This window comes from Camelus bactrianus, chromosome 18 (assembly GCF_048773025.1).
Source record: "Camelus bactrianus isolate YW-2024 breed Bactrian camel chromosome 18, ASM4877302v1, whole genome shotgun sequence".
Classification (NCBI taxonomy): domain Eukaryota; kingdom Metazoa; phylum Chordata; class Mammalia; order Artiodactyla; family Camelidae; genus Camelus; species Camelus bactrianus.
The window spans coordinates 40,819,701-40,835,306 of NC_133556.1; the positions used below are offsets into that span (position 1 = coordinate 40,819,701).

The 15,606-nt window shown below is 48.8% G+C and overlaps 2 long non-coding RNA genes across 2 annotated transcripts; one reads left to right on the plus strand and one right to left on the minus strand.

The window, feature by feature from the left end:
• Positions 1–269: 269 nt before the first annotated feature.
• On the minus strand, positions 270–4,661 carry LOC141573856 (uncharacterized). Its single transcript, XR_012500184.1, has 3 exons — positions 4,388–4,661; positions 1,079–1,165; positions 270–731 (listed from the first exon to the last, which is right to left on the minus strand). It is a non-coding gene; the product is annotated as an uncharacterized LOC141573856 (long non-coding RNA).
• A 1,882-nt stretch (positions 4,662–6,543) lies between these two features.
• On the plus strand, positions 6,544–13,849 carry LOC141573946 (uncharacterized). The gene is made up of 3 exons (XR_012500448.1): positions 6,544–6,663; positions 8,052–11,544; positions 12,453–13,849. It is a non-coding gene; the product is annotated as an uncharacterized LOC141573946 (long non-coding RNA).
• The last annotated feature ends 1,757 nt before the right edge of the window (positions 13,850–15,606 follow it).

The window sequence follows — 15,606 nt, forward strand, 5'->3', positions numbered from 1 at the left end:
ATCTTTCCCGGGAATTTGGAACTGACACACAGAAATTAATTTCACTCATCTGGGGATTGGGAGGAGGGTGGGAATCAAATGAAACCAGAGCAGGAGAGAAAGTTACAAGTGAATGAGAGAGAGACAGAGAGACTGAACTTGTGAGAATAAATACTGTGAAGGAAGGATAACAATCAGGGCACAGAGGAATTCCAGCTCCTGGCTGTCTAGTGTGTCCCAGCCCATCAACAAACCTGCGGGATGGTTAACATCATTCCAGTTTGGCAGATTAGGAAACAGGCTGAAAGAGACGGGGGTTGGCTTTGGGTGCACAGTTAATTTAATTGCCACTGGACCCCTCACTTCCCACTGCCTGAAGGCACCATGATCCTCACAGGGACCCTGCAGTGCTGACAGCCTAGCACCCTGATCAAAGGGACCCTGCGGGAGTGGGAACCTCTCTGAGTTTGGAGAGTTCCCTGCACCGAGATTCCATGCATCAGCCGGCTCCCGCTCACCCCAGGTTAACGTCTCCCCAGCTGTGTAGTCCCCCGACCCGCTTCCCTCCCTGCCAGGCACCCCCGTTCTTACCACCGAGTGTACTGCAGGAATTCAGGCACAGGGATGCCCAAAGCAACACGAGCCCACCGGCTGTACAAACAGCAGACTCCCAGCCCCACCTGGGCTCCTTGGGGATAGTAGGTGTCCTCACCTTTCATGTACCTAAGGCAATCTGTTTCTTCAGCTGGAGGCTATAGAGAAAAATAAAAGGTCCAAAACATTGTTCAGTGAGGAATTCCTCCAAGGACCTGACTTCAGAGTCTACAACCAGTTGTGCTGGCCGCTCTTACCCCCGGACTTTGGGTGAGGTGGATTATTGATCAGCACAATCGCCAGTGGCCCAGCTCCTGGGCTTGGCTGCCCAGAGGGGGCTGGGGGAATGGGTAAGGCCAGGGCACTCAGGAAGAGCACAGAGTACCTGACATCTCGCCTCCGCAGTTGTAAACCCTTCCCCAAATCTCAAGGCATCGGACAGAGTGCAGCCACCACAATAATGAGATGTTCCCATCTCTTCACTCACTCCTGTTGGTTCACTTACGTGCTGAGCATCCACTGGGTCACAGGACATGACACACAGGATGGCCGATGGGACAGGCTTGGTACTTCCCCCTGGATCCTGTTCAATCTGATGGAAGAATGATCACTCATAAACGGTTTCTCACAAGGATACATAGACAGGAGACAAACTGCAGAGTGAATCAAATTTTAAAATATAAATGAAGATCCCCCAGTCTCCCCGCCTAAGGTTAACAGCATAAAGAAAATAGATCTTGCCTTTGATCACCAAGGAAGTGGTCACCCTCTCTCAGGAGGAAAGGAGAGTTAATCTTTGAGCAGGACACAGAAGTGCTCCATCGAATTGGACCAGGACCTCTGCATTCATTCAGCAAATCTGTATAAGCTCCTACTACTTATGGGAATCTAGTAACTATACCCATTCCCAAGGCCCTTGGGCTTTATTAATCAACAAAATAGACACGACTCCCCATCACTGGGGGCTCAGAGTTTTAGCAGAGAAAACAGGCAACATGATGGGGGTAGCAAGAGCTTGGGGAAAAATAAGAGTGATATGAGCAAACTCAGGTGATGGTGGTGGGGTGGGAGGCAGGCAGGAGGGAATAAGGCAATCCTGGCAGATCTCAAGGAGTAATGAACTTGAAGCAGAATAGATCCGGAGGAAGAAGGAAGAGCCGGAGCCAGAGGCCCCCAGAGTGATGGGGAGAGTGTGGGCGGAGAGGCAGAGCAGGCCGGGTCCTCGAAGACTTTGGGACGACTTTGGCTCCTAATGGAATGGTGACCCTTTTAGTGAGTTTTGATGGGATGGATGATGTCCAATTTATGCTTTTGTTTTGGGTTTTCTTGGGAGGAGGTTAATTTATTTATTTTAGTGAAGGTGCTGTAGTTTGAACCCAGGATCTCATGCATGCTAAGCATGCACTGTATCACTGAGCTACACCCACAACACTCAATGTATGCTTTTATAGGCTCCCTCTGACTCTGTGTGGATGAGATTGTAGAAAAGCAAAGATGGAAGAAGTAGGCTAATTGGTGTCCAACAAGGGGCTGAAGGTGGCTCCTAGGAAGGTGGGGAACAGGGAGTACGTGGTTAATGAATTCAGAGTAGCCAGAATTTTCTAACAAGCTGGATTTGCTGTCTGTGTGTGTGTAAGAGAAAGAGAGAGAGAGAACATGGTTCCAACATCTGGACCTGGAAAATGGGATGGATGTCCTCTCCATCCACAGGGAATGGGACAAGATGGGGCTGAGCAGGTGGAAAGGGGCTGGAATCAGCTCAGTTCTTCAATGTCATGATTAAGGAGTCTATTAGATATTGCCACAGAAATGCCTAATAGGTAGAGGAGTCTGGGGTTTTTTTTCTTTCTTTTTAACATTAAAAAATATAATTTAAAGGTATTAATTTTATTATGTGAATGGATTTGGAATTTTATTTCATGCCAAGGTATATGTTATAATAGCCAAATGGAAAATATATCAGAAAAGGGGAGAAATGAGGGCTTTCACATAAACTGACTGTCCATAACGTAGGTAAAATTTCAATGAAACAGTCTTCAGTGCAAAAACCTCATCTTGGTGTTACATAAAATTAAATGAAAAAGGACTATGTTGATGTATCATTATTTCATGTTACATAATAGCCCCAAACAAACACACTGTTTAACTATGAGGCTTGTAGAAATACTATTCACTTTATTGACATAAATACAGAAATGCAGAAAGGTTCTAAGGTAGAATAAGCATCTTAGTGGAAATAATAGAGATCTGAGCATTTCACATGATATGTATGGACTGATTCAAAATTTGGAAAAGTAATTTACACAGTAGAACATATGTATGAATGTGAAAGCAAGATGAATGAAAGAAAAAGAATATGAGTATCAGGGAGAGAGTTCCAAATGGAAAAGGCCAATCAGGGAGTTTTGGACAAATCGAGAAATTGATGGCATGTCAATTTCCAAGTCTGGTTGCTTCCACCAAAAGTATAGCAGTGAGATAGAGGAGAGACCCAGGACCCAACTCCGAGGCACATTCGCAATAAATATTTGGAAAAAAGAGGAGACGTTGGCAAAAGACCAGCCAGTGGATCGAAAGCAGAGCGATGGGCTGGAGGTCAAGTGAAGCAGGAACACGGGGGAGGAGAAATGGAGGAGCTGGGTCAAATGCTGCCAAAGGGCCACGCATGATGAAAACTAAAACTGACCACTATATTTAGCAACGTGGGGTCACTGATGGCCTTGACAGAGCAGTTTCCATAGAGCGAGGGATCAGGGGAAAAGCCAGAGTGGGTGCAAAAGGGAATGGCTCAAGAGAATATGCAGACAGTGGGTTTAAACGACTCATTAAAGATTTGCTGCAAAGACATGGGGTGGCAATTGGTGGGGGCCAATTAGAGTCAAGGAGTGCTGTTTCTTTCTTTTAAGAGGATGGACTTTTATATACTGATAGGAGCCAACTAGCAGGAGAACAAAATAGATGAGGTAGTGACAGAGAGAATGGATGTGGGAGTGACAGCCCAGAGAAGATTGTATGGATGGGCCCCCTGGTGACTTTTGGATGATCTGGCTTTCGATGTCACCTGTAATAAGAGGTGGGGCAGCGAGAGTGAGGTCACAGACATCAGAAGGCGAGCGGATGTGCTGGGAGTTGCTGGTGAAAGTTCTCTCTGTTGGCCTCAGTTTGCTTGGTCAAAGTAGAAAAGTAAACTTACCAGCTGAGGGACGAGAAGGAAGAGTTACTGGAGTCATGAGCAGAAGATACGAAAGAGCCTTCAGGGAAAATGGGACAGTGAAAAGAGCAGAGGGAGACGGGGGGGAGTGTGCTCCCAGAAAGTTACGTTTTATCTTTGAGGTCCCCAAGTGTTGGATGTGTGATTGCCCTTCCTGCTGTCTACGAAATAAAAATTGAGTATGGTTCAGGGAACATGCTATTTCATTCTAAGAGGCTGCCTGTTTCTCAGGAACGGTCATCTTAAACTGCAAACACTACAAAAATGTTGAAAAGAAGAACTTGTGTACCCAATGACCCAGTATTTTCTATAAATTTGGTTGCTATTTAGTTCCCCTATCAATACCACAGAACCGATACTGCCTAGGATGGAGATACATCGATGCTTAAATGGAAATGAAATCTGTATCTTTTTCCTAAACTCCATGGCTTCCTTAACATCCCATTCCCCTTGGAATTTAGGGGTGTCCGGTATAAGAAATAAGAAACAGTTTGAGAAAATCCCGGCTCAGGATTACACAGCACAACCTCAGCTCAGAAGTATACAGCCATAAAAATGTTTAGAAGCAAAACTCCATAACTACTCTTAAAGAATTTTGCAAACCTGGGCCTGCCCAGATGTTTCCAAACTGGAAAGGTACTCCAATCAGTTGACCGGTACGGGAACCAGAGGCTGGTCAGCCTTTTCTGTAAAAGCCAGAGAGTAAATATTTTCAGTTTTGCAGATCATTTTGTTGTAACCATGCAGGTCTGCAATAAGAAAGCGAAGAGCACTGGGAGACACGAAACAAATGGGCATGCCCACAACCTCCCTTCCACTCAGGGCAGATTCTCTGTGGTGGGGAGCTTTGCCACAATGACTTGTTTCTTTGTTTCCATTGGTTTCTTTGTTTCCACCTTACTGCTCAAACTGAGAACTTCAAGTGACCCTGGTCCTTCGGCATCCATGCAGAAAGAAGGCTGAGCGGGGGTGGGGATCCCACCTGACAGAGAAGAGAGATGGCTTGTCACCATGACATGAGACAATCACACCTTCCGGGGAGAAAGGGAACAAAGATAAGGGAGGGGCACAGCAGTGGGACCCCTGGGTCACCTGCCAGGCTTGCTCTCCCTCCACGGCCACCCTGGGGGCCTGGGTGGTGTTGGAACTCAGCTGGAAAAATACATGATCAGGCCAGACCCAGAGCCCAAGCCAAACACGACAAGGGTAACGTGGGGTTGTAACCCCGTGCTCAGCGGTCGGGGTCTCCTTGCAAATCTGCAGAAATCCCTGTTCTGCCTCATTCCTGGGAGAAACCCCACATCTCTTCCTGCTCTGTCTGTTCTTCTCTTGAGGCTATTGTCCTGGAGGGATGCAGAGTCCTTGAACCTGGCCCTCCAAACGTACATAAGCAGCCTGTTCAATAAAACAAATTATGCACTTTTTCACATTTGCCAGTTTTTTGATTCCAGAAAGGCTGCGGGACTCTTTCTCACTGTCTCCTGTGCCCCCACCACTTGGTGGCCCTCTCCTCATGGAAACACGATTTCCCACAACTGCACCCTGCCTCCCAGCTTGTCAGAGGGGAGTGACCCACAAAGACACAGGTGTTTGTGAGGATCCTGTCCCCCAGCAGAAAGCCTACTCCTGGAGCCACGGACAGGGATCTGGCCTCCTGAGCCGCTCAGCTCTAATTGAAAGCCTAAACTGGGGACCCTGAACATTGCTGACTGGCTTTCTGAGTCACCTGGGCTGGAAGGGCCTGATTTTTCTTTCCAAGAATGGATGTAGCGCAGCCTCCATTTTCAGGGCTGACATTCATGACGTATCTAGTTCCCCCAAATGCACCCCAGGAGGGAAAGTCCCTTCCATCCCACTGGTTAGAAACCCAGCCCAGGGGAATTCCGAAGCACTGCATTGCTGTCAGGTCCAGCATCCCTGCAGAGTGGCCCCTGCCCCTGAATGAGCCCCTTCCCTTGGCCTTCCCTGCCTCGACATGACCACACCCCAGGTGGTGCTGGGGAAGGCAGGGAGTGCAGTGAGGGGAGGGGGGAAGCAGAGCCCCTTGCTCTGGAGTGAGGAGACCACAGAGAAAGGCACACACCACCCCGACCCTATACCCCAAACTCTTAGCCCCGCCAACAGAGGGGCCGCTCTGCGCCCTCTCACCGTGGCTCTCCTGTGAGACTGCACCCAACCCGACATCTGGCACCCAAGCCCTACCTCCCCTCTTATGACAGATCCCGTCTTCTTGGAAACTGCCTAGCAGCGCGTATTCAAGGCCGGCAGCGGGCCTGGCGGATCTGCACTTCAGGTGCCCTACCTGGCCAGCCGAGCGTGCCTGGGCTCAGTCCTCTATCTTGCCCACCGGTAGCCTGGGTCCACGTCCGGTGCAAGCGGAGGCCACGGAGCCCAGGCTGATCCCCACACACGGACAGGTGAGGGTGCCCCCGCCCCGCTGCCCCGCTGCCCCGCCCGCTGGTGGCAGCAACGCCCCAGCCTCCGGCAGGCGCCACCTGCAGGTCAGGACTTCCGCGCGGCCCTGCCCTCCCCGGCACCGCCCAGCTGTCCCATAAGCCTCCCCCCACCCCCGTCCTGGCTGCGCCCTGGCTCCCATTGGCTCCGCAAGTTCTGCCCTCGCACAACTAGACTCGGGGGGACACACGACTCAAGCGCTAGGGGAGGGCCCCGCGGAGTTGCCATGGTTACAGGCGCCACGCACTTCGCGGGCCGGCGTGCGCTTCTGGGGCGGGTAGCGGGCTCCGTAATTGTGCAGCTACCCGGGACCATGGCGGTGCTTGCTGCTGGGGATGGCGGCTTGCTCGGCCGGGCGACTAGTTCTGGCCTGGTCAGTCGGCGGCCGACATCCTGTCTGGGGCGGCGTCCCACAGACGGTAAACGTACGTCCGCGCCGTCGGCGGGCCGGCGGACATGAACCGGGGTGGGATCGTGGTTGGGGCGGTGGCCGGGGAGGGCTGTGGTGCCGGGGAGCGTGTTGGGGCTGGGCGGGGCAGGGCTTGGGCACAGCCTCAAGCTTTCCTCCCCCTCAGGCCCTGGGGCTGGGGCCGCGAGTCTGGGTCGCCCTTGGTGGCCGCGGCCTCCCAGAACCCCCCGGGAATGGCAGGCGGAGGACCCATCTTAGATGAAGCGGGGCCTTACCCGAGTTTTGAAAAGCCCCAGAATCAGATGTTGGAATGGGTTGGCTTATCAGCCTTGTTTATCTGCAGGGAAATTTCAGTTCCATCCAGATGTTGGTTCCTTCAGTCAACCTCAGGAATAAGACACAAGGGTCAGTGCCGATAAGCAGTTATCTAGGGCTTGACGCAAAATAAACTATGCGGCGTGTAGGGATGGTAGATGGGACCCTCCCTCTTGAAGTTAGCAGTCTTCTGGGATTAGAGGCCCCAGTTGAGGATTACATCCTCATCTGCAGTAATGGAGCTTGTGAGAAACACACAGAGATGGGAGGGGTGTGGTGGCGGTAACTCATTACAGAATCCAGGACGCTTGCCTGGCTCTTGTGTAGAAGAGTCTCGCCTTGGATAGGGCAACAGTTATCAAAGTGTATTCAAGGCCCCTGAGGTGCAAGACCATTTTCATAGAAACGCCGGGATGTCACCTGCCTTTTGCACACTCTTGCTCTCCCGAGTTCCTGCGGGGTTTTCCAGGGAAAAACTGGCCTGCGATATCACAAAACAGGGAATGCAGAGGCAGATAGGAGAATTCAGCTCTCACCAGTCCAAAAGAGATTTGCAGAAATTAAAATCACTGCTATTCTTCTCACTAATGATTTTTCTTTTGAAAAATAGAATTATATTTTGTTTAAGAGTATTAATGGTAACATACAGTAGATTGTTAATATTTTTAAGTGAATTCATACACTTTTTCTAACTTCTTATTTAACTTCTAACACAGGAAATATTGATAGATTAAACTCACATAAATAGCAGCCTTTTGGAGTTCTCAGTAATTGTTAAGAGTGTATAGGGTTCTGTAGAACAAGAAGTTTGAGAGCCCCTGGAGAACGGGTGCTCAGATGCTAGTCGGGTGCTTAGTGGTGTTAGACGGATGCCAAGATGTCTTCCGCAACTGCTCCCGGACTTGAAGTAATTGGCCACATGGAGATGGGTGGGCAGTGCCTCCTCTTTACAAACCAGAAGCTGCTGAATGTGTCTGGAGTCTAGGCCATGGGCTGTGCAGGGATTCCCGTTGTATCTGTTCTATCTAAGCCGGGATTCCTGTGCAGAGGCCTGGCCCTGAAGACCCGCTCTCCTTTGCTCCCTGCCAGGTACCTTCTGTGTGACTTCAACCCTCCAGAAGGCTTCAACCTCCGTAGGAACGTCTGCTTCCACATTGCCTTCCTCCTGAAGACCCTGCTGAAGATGGAGGAGCCGGTACTGGTGCTATTCCCTTGGGGCCACCTCTACCACTGGCAGAGCCCCGATCCCTGGTCCGACTCCTTTGACCTCCCAAGTCTCAACAGAAACATCCCTGACAGTGAGTACGAGCAGTTCATTGCAGGTGAGGTGGTGGTCATTTAACTGGGGCCAGGTGGTCTTTGTTCTGGTTCCGATCTGAACATCGGGCCATCTTACTTTGGGCTTGTCGGTCTGCTTAGGGGCCCTGCTCATGTTTCCTACACTGCAGGTGAATTTGGTTTTTCCATAGTTTTTTCGGGAAGTCAATTTGAAGTGTATGAGCTCTATGTCCCCTCCCCTCTGAAAACCCTGGCCTCCTGGTGAGATGCAGCGGTGACAAGGAGGCCACTGCCACAGAGGCCCTTGTCCCAGAAAGAGTCGCTCGCTGTGCAGTCAGGGCTGTTCTTACCTGTAGGAAAACACGATGTGTGTGTAGCATGGGCCACGTGCTGGAGAAGATATGTAACTGCCCATCCAGTATAATTTGGTCCTGCTCAAGCTACCCATTTTAAATTTTGTAAGAGGGAAGAGTTCAAGATTTTCTTTGAATAAAGGTATTTAGAGCTTATCATTTTTTTTTAAATTGAAATGTGATTGATTTACAATGTTTTGTTAGTTTCAGTTATACAGCTGTTTTGTTAGTTTCAGGTATGCAGCATAGTGATTCAGTTGTACATATACATAGTCTATTCTTTTTCAGGTTCTTTTCCATTATAGGTTGCAAGATACTGAATATTCTTCCCTGTGTTCTACAGTGAATCCTTGTCGTTTGTCTGTTTTACATATAGTAATTTGTATCTGTTAATCCCAAACTCCTAAGTTTGTTTTATAAGTCTGTGAGTCTGTTTTTTGTTTTATAGATAAGTCCATTTGTATCATATTTTTAAAAATTCCACATATAAATAATATCATATGATACTTGTCTTTGTCTAACTTATTTCACTTAGTGAGATAATCTCCAGTTCCATCCATGTTGCTGTAAATGGCCTTATTTCCTTCTTTGTTATGACTGAGTAATATTCTGTTATATCTAAATACCACATCTTTATCCAGTCATCTGTCAGTGAATGTTTAGGTTGCTTCTATGTCTTGGCCATTGTAAACAGTGCTCCTGTGAAAATTGGGGTGCAGGTATCTTTTGGAATGAAGGTTCCCTCTGGATATATGCCCAGGAGTGGGATTGCTGGATTAGGTGATAAGACTTTTTTTTTTTTTTTTTTTTTTTGTCTTTTGAGGAATCTCCATACTGTTTTCCACAGTGGCTGCACCAAACTACATTCCCACCAACAATGTAGGAGGGTTTCCTTTTCTCCACAGCCTCTCCGGCATTTATGGTTTGTGGACTTTTGAATGATGGCCATTCTGACTGGTGTGAGATGATAACATTGTAGTTTTGAGTTGCATTTCTCTGATAATTGAACGATATTAAGCATTTTTTATATGCCTATTGGCCATCTGTGTGTCTTCATTGGAGAATTGCTTGTTTAGTTGTTCTGCCCATTTTTGGATTTGGTTGTTTATTTTTTTCTTATTAAGTTGTATGAACTATTTATATAGTCTAGAAATTAAGCCATGGACAGTCTCATCTTTTGCAAATATTTTCTCCCATTCCATAGGTTGTCTTTTAGTTTTACTTATGGTTTCTATTGCTGTGCAAAAGTTTATAAGTTTAATTAGGTCTCATTTATTTATTTTGGCTTTTATTTCTGTTGCTTGGGTTGCTTAGGTTACCCTACGAAAACATTGCTGAGATGTATGTCAAATAATGTTTTGCCTATGTTTTCTTGTGAGAAGTTTATAGTGTCGTGTGTAATATTTAAGTCTTTAAGCCATTTTGAGTTTGTTTCTTTTTGGTTTTTTTGCGACTCTATTGTATGCTTTTGATTTGTGGTTACCTTATTCTTCAAATATATCAGCCCATTACTATATCTATTTCCTTTAGACTGATAATCACGTAGGCTCCAACACATCCTAAGAATAACGAAGAAAAAAAAGAAAGAAAAAAATCTACATTTTCTTGCTCCCCTCTCCCATTCCCAACTTTTTTTATTTTGATGTCCTTTTTCATTTTTACATCTTTATGTTTATTCTCTTGCAACTCGTTATTGTATTTCCAACTATGGTTTTCCTGTTTCTATAGCATCCTGCTTCCTTTCTGTTTAGAATAGAACCTTTTTATGTCTCTGTTAGGTTCAATATTGCTGAGTTATCTCACCTCCCCCTCCCCCCTTCCCCCCAGGCCTCTGAATCCTCAGTCCAGGGAAGCTAAACAATTCTAGCCTTCATCGGTTCTGGGAAAGCAATCTTCAGAGTGGGAAAAGACATTGAAAAATAATATTCTGTGAGTTGCATTCTACCCTTGCCCAGAGATGAGAAACATCTGAAGGTGGAGGAAAACTGTTGGAGGTGGGGAACACAAAGTCTTTTCTCTTTTTGCTACTGAAGAAATGATTGCTTTTCTAATTAGTGATGATGCCCTTTAAATTGGTGAGATCGAGATTCCACAGCTTCAGCGCCTGTGAATAACCAGCTGGGAGAAAGCTCTCTAGGGCCCCTGCAGTGGGAAAGGCAGCCCCTCTGAGCACCTGTTGTTCTGTATTCTTCCTGCCTCCACACGGGTTCCCTAGACACTGTGCAGGACGATGCAGTTACCCAAGGTGGAGGACGGGGAGACCCCTGCTGTGTGGCGAGCCACAGAAGCCCACACTTGAAGGACAAAATGTAGAGTAGTGGGGCGGTCATAGGAACAGGGGATGGTTGAGACCCAGGATGGTGTCCTGGAGTCCAGCAGCCAAGGCTGGTGGGGCAGATGGGGCCCTGGGGCATGGGCAGTCCTTGAGGGATCTGAAGCAAAGATAGGAACCAAGAGACTGGATTCGTGTGGGGGTACGGCACCCCTTGGAGGCTGCGGGGCAGCTCAGTGGGCTCATGGGGAGCGGGCACTTCCCCAAAGCTGGGTTGACAGGTCACAACCAACTCACTGGGGGCCGAGAGGCACTGAGTCATTTTTAACTTTTTGTCCCTCTTCCTGGAAAAGAAACTGCTGCCTGTTAAATAGCCTGTGTCGTTAGTGAGAATTAAAGACATGAAGCAAGATTGCCTCAAAAGTCATCCATTGTGTAGTTGTTAATAAGGGTCAAATGAAAACTTGAATAGATGAAATGAAGCATTCATCAGAGGATTTGAAACTCCTTTAAAATAAAAATTCTTGCTGCCTTTGTTCTTCATTTCAGGGTTCACTTGGTGATAATAATCATAACAAAAGCAACAGCAAACCCTTACAGAACTCTATCCTGCTGTTCCAGGAACGCTGTGTTCATGACAACCCAATGAGTTGGCACCACTATGAGTTCCACTTTAAAGGTAAGGACATTCATTAATCACACGGCTAATAAATGGCAGAGCTGGGACTTGAACCCGAGCTCTCTGGCCCCAGAGACCCCTCTCAGCCCCTTCACTGCAGCTCATCACTTGGCATGCCCGACACAGGCCAGCATTTACGAGCAGCGTGACCTTGGCCAAGGCTGCTTCACTGATTTGTCTCTGATTCCTCATCTGTAGAATGGGGGTGTGGGCAGTGAACTCTGTGAGCTCAGTGGTCCCTTCCTCCAGCTCTGCAATTCTACTGCTTTGAGTTAGTATAGTAAGTATCCAAGCCCCTACATGGCCCACACATGGGCTGGCGCTTTGCTAGGCCCTGGGTTACGGAGCAAAGTAAGATCCGCCTGCTCCTCCGAGGAGCCTGTGTCCCTCCACGGCAAACAGCTGCGAGGCCCAGGCTCCCTCGCTGGCGGTCGGGGGCTGGGCAGGAAAGTCTGATAAGAGAAGATGGAGGCAGAGCCCCTCCGGGAACAGTGGTGGCCACACAGCTCTCAGGAGCGAGAGCCTCTGTCCAGGCTGCTGAGAGGGGGATCCTCATGAGGCCAGTAGTCCCCCCAACCTAAGCCCTCAGGACAAAGATCCAGCCATCCCTGCAGTGTCACCATAGAGCCAGTCCATCCTCATCACTGTGCCTCTGTGCTCCTTTGTCCTCGGGCCTCTCTTCCCCCTACACCCAGAAGACTCTTCTCCCTCTCTTCTCTGAGTGCCCCCTCACTTCACCCGTGGTCCCTGCTTCCTGGGCCACCATCACTGGAGTTGACGCTTTGCACCTTCACAACCCCCGTTTGATCAGGAGCCTGGGTTGGCCTCCTTGTGCTCACTTTCCCCCTTCAGATGATTGCTCCTCCCCTCGTGGGAGCACATGGAAAACCCAGATCCTTTCCTAGCAGTGCCTGCCACCCTGGCCTCCCTGCTCATCTGCCTCAGTCAGGAGCACCTGGACCACCAGCTCTGTATTGCCTCGCCTCCTACCATCAAGACGTCAAAGTTCATTCTCCTTCCACCACCCAGTATGGTCATTGTAGGGTCTTCTTCTCTGTCACCCTGAGCCAGCCACCCCCCGTTCACCCTACCCCTGGGCTCATACCCGGGCGTGTCTCCACCCCAGGTCCAGCCTCTCTCCTTTAAATGCCCACCTCTAGCCGTCCAGCTTCTTCTCCACCAGCCTCCCTGGCCCTCCTTCACCCTCACTGGGGCATCATGCGCTGACTCCTCTGCTTTCCTGCCTGTCCACGTTCCTCTTACTTCCACTTCCCCACCTTCCAGCTCTGCATCCACAGTCAGCACTCTCTTTATGACAGACAAAACCCCCTTGAGCCTTGACCTTTTCAGTTCCTCACCAGGCCGACTTCCATCTCGGTTCACCCAGCTCTACTTGTTCTGAGCCTGCAGGCAGCAGGCTCTCCCAGCACAGATTTCCAAGACTACAAATCAATGCCCACCATGTTGCCGCTGCCAGGCAATCCTCCAGGATTTCTCTAGTGAGCACATTTCCCCACTTATCACTCAGTGGTGTCAACATTCTCTGCTCTCTGCACACCTCTAACCTTCCCTCTGTCTCTTCCCTGACTCCCAGCAGATGGCCTTGCCTCCTGCTTCAGAGAGAATGACATGTCACTGGAAAGGAACTCGCTCACCTGCAGCAAACCTGCTCACCTCACCTTTTATCTGTCCCTCTCCCACCTGGACTCTAGCTGTAGTTGTTCTTAATTCAGTGAGTTTAGTTGACATATATATATACACAGTTAAAAGCATAGCACACTATCGGCTACCTTCTAGGGGTTACTTTTTCAATTTAACATGGAGTGTGTGATTCACCCACTTCATTGCATGTACCTGCAGTTCATTTGTTTTAACTGATCTTAAATGTTGTGTGTGTGAAAGTAACACAAGGCAAGGGTAAGCCAGGATTCAGGATGCTGGTTACTTCCTGTGAGAAAAGGCCAAGAGCAGGATAGGGAAAGAGGACACAGTATGTCACTGTCAATATTCCTGTTATGGTGCTGGGTGATAGGTTCATAACTGTGTCTTATAATATTAATTTTAATACATAAATACCTCTGACAGGCACCTAAGATGAGAATGTGTCATGAACCAAGACATACAATGGGTAATATTACATCATTATTGTTATGTAATCTTGTTATATTATATATTAATCATAATCTTACATTATTTGTTATGGGTTATATATTATATAGATGCATGAATTATATATTATGTGTATAAACACCTACATATGTATTATATACTATCTGCTAATAAATAAACAGAAGATAATATGCTATTATATCTTCTATTATGTATTATTTAATAAATAATAACATACTCTATCCTGTTATATGACATGGAACATAAACTTTAATAAAATAAGAAATCTGTCAATATATATTGGTAATTAATAAAATTAAAAAAAACAGCCCGCAGCTTTTAACGCCGACACCGCTCCAGCTGTCACTGTGATTTCTCCTCCCTTTCATGGCCGAGGCCCTCACAGTGCTGTCCGTTCCCCCTTTCATCTCCTTATCCTGAACCTTCCTCCTCCTCCCATCCCATGCTGCCTTCTGCCCCGTGGCCCCTCTAGTCACCAGCGGCCTCTGGGGCACTGATCTGCGGGCACGGTCTCAGGCCCCAGCTCACCTGCCTGTCCGCCGCCTCTGCCACCGCTGGTGGGGGCGGGGCGGGGGTCAGAGTGCACCCCTTGTCCTGGAAGAGAACACAGCACAGACTGTGACCAGCAGCAGGTGTGGCCGGGAACTGCAGGACTTGGGGGAGAGCCAGACTGTCTGCATCCAGACCTGGGGCACTTGGAGTGTGAAGAAGCCCTGTCCTCACTGCCCCTGAAGTGAGGAAAACACCCTAAGGTGAGTTAAAGTGCTTATGACCTAGGTCTGTTGGCTGGAAAGGACAAACGGACCACTAAGGGGAGGGTAGTTGATGTTCCAGGCCCCACCAAAGCCCCAAGGGCTGGCGGGGAACCAGGCTGGACGCTCCACTGGACCCAGTGGCCCCTCGGGGGTGGGGCCTTCGGGAACAAGCAGAAAGCCCTCTGTCTCTGGGGGGGGAACGGGGCAGTGTGGGAGCATCCCTGCAGCGAGTCAAGTGAAGTCAGGGCCTGTGGGATCCATTTGTATGGCCACATCGAGCCTCAGCAGAAGCCACAGCAGGAGTGGATTCCTGTCTCTCCAGCTGTCATCCTCGTGTCTGAGTGCCAGGCTTCAGACCCGATCCCCTGGGGCGCTAGGACAGTTATAGACAGAGGCGGCTCGGGGAGGCCTCAAGAGGGTGGTACTGGCCTTCGTGCCAACACGATTACATGAAGATCAAACAGTCCATCGATGGGAAGAAAATAAGAACCATGGTCACCTCTGGACCCCAAGCTTAGACGTGGTGCATGGGGGACATTTATCGACAATTCAGCGAGGTTCTGGCCAGAGCTAGAGGCCAGGGCAGCAAGCCGGGAGTGACACTGAGGAGCATCATTGTGCAGAGGCTGGACTGGGTGTCTGCAGGCTCCTCCCAGGAGAAGCCTCAGAGTTTGGGAGGTGGCTAACATGGTTCCTTCATGTCACCAGCAAGTGGTGCCACCTGTGGAAAATCAGCTGTGATCCTGAGATGGGTCAGCCCTGGGTGATGTGATAAAGGCTCCTACAAGAGGGGGCGCCAGACGGACAGTGAACCAACCAACAGGCTGATGAGATTCCCACCTGTGTTTATCGTGCTTTCGTAGCCAAGAATGAGGAGAGAGTTGAATGGCTCACCATGAATATTTTAACAACTTTAGAGAGTTCCATGTCTCACTGCATTTAAGTGTCACCTGGAAGAATTCAAGCAGTGTCTAGACCCAGGGGAGGCAAACGGCCTCTCGGTTCCTCTTCAACCTGGCAAACCCAGCAGCCCTCTATGGCCAGACCTTGGCAAGTGCCTTCCCTTGTTATAACAAAACCCTTCCCCCGCACGCCTGTGGTAAGCTTTTGTTTTTTTTAATTAATGGGAATGAAGGTACCTTACAGCCTCCACAGACTTTTCCTTAGGGCTTCTCTC